We start from the raw sequence: 1,608 nt of genomic DNA on the forward strand, positions 1-1,608 counted from the left end.
CACAAAAAAACGAACCCCTAGTCAGCCACGGTTGGTAATATTTGCAGTGGGTGGTTACTGTGTAGCAGGTCTGACAATATGAAGTGTTCTATGCTTTCCATTGAGCATGTCCCAGTGACTGTTAAGATCCTGCTATTGCAAGGTTAAGTCTTTAGAGCCTAAAGCCACTTTTGGCCAGAACTCTGTACTCCGTGTCTCTGTCAAGACTATACCATTCGGGGCAGTATTATTCAAGCACTTAAAGGAAATATCTGTTTATGACTGAACTTGGGCTGATATAAAGGTGTTGAAGCAGAATTGAGATTTCTATAAAGACTGCGGGCGTTTTTTTTTTTTTTTAACCTCTACCAACACTGTGTGCGCAGAAAGCCTCCACCAACCCCGAAGACTTAATGCATTAAGACTTTTGACACCTCCAACATGGCTGTTCTGTTACTCGGATGTGATTGGTTCTCCTATTTCCCAGATGAACAAAGCACTGTGGATCTGTTGCACTTTACCTTCCATCCGTTTCTATCTACCCTGAAAACACTTTTCAACTGCCTGCGTTTACCTTATTTCCCTCATACTGTAAAGAGAACAACTTTAACAAAGCGATAGAACATGCTCTGAGTATAACTTTTGTATTTGCACCTTCAGATAATGTTTTACTTGAATCCTAAAATATTGATTTTTAATGTAACATTAAAGCAAAGTGAATCAGACCTTTTGTTGTGTTTATTTGGATTGGCGACAGGTGCAGAGTTCAGAAATGAGTCAAGCAAAAGAGGTGTGCCATGCCATAGAATCAAACCAATTTCAACCGGGATATTTGTTGTGCTCTACTTTTCTTGATTTAATATTTATTTATAATATAGCCAAAATAATTGAGTCTGAGTTAAAGAGATTGTCCAAGGTAAATTATCTGTTTCTGACTCCTCAGTTTAAGGTAGGGGCAGTGAATTAAAATTGAAGGAGGTCCAGTGAGATAAACTTTTCATCGAGCAGAGGTCCAGACAGGAAATTCACTTAGTCAGTGTCCGTACTGCGGTCTGCCATTTAGGATGCATTCACACCAGTAGCTGCACTACAATGCACAGCTGCTGGTGTATGATTTCAGGCACAGTGCTGATGCCTTGTTTTCGGTGCATTGCACTGCTTTTTTTTCTTCATTTTTGATAGATCCCCCATTTACATGCATACTTACACACACATGTTCAAATCAGATAACGGGGGTTGCAGGGTTGGTTTTAATGTATTTTGTATTAATTTTTAATTCTCTTTTTTTCCCCCACTTAACTTTTGCTATCACAAAGGGGATAATAAGCCCCTATGTGACAGAACTTGTAGGGGACAGGTTCTCTTTATGAAGACATCAGGGGTCTATTATATGATTCATGTCTTCCCTGCCCTCCAATACAGACAATCGTGCTTAATCGTCTGTTTACCTGGCACTTCAGCCGGGTTTTGATGGCTCTGAAGCAGGAAGCACTGAGAACACAAAGCAGATCAGGGAACTGACATTGCTTGGTCTGCTCCCGCTCTCCATCTTGTAATCCTCTGCCATGGTCCCAGGCCCTCCAGAGGAGTGGGGGCCCTGAAAACAATGGGGGGGGGGGCAGGTACAGT

This window comes from Nanorana parkeri, unplaced genomic scaffold (assembly GCF_000935625.1).
Source record: "Nanorana parkeri isolate BGI_ZX_2015 unplaced genomic scaffold, ASM93562v1 scaffold134, whole genome shotgun sequence".
Taxonomy (NCBI): domain Eukaryota; kingdom Metazoa; phylum Chordata; class Amphibia; order Anura; family Dicroglossidae; genus Nanorana; species Nanorana parkeri.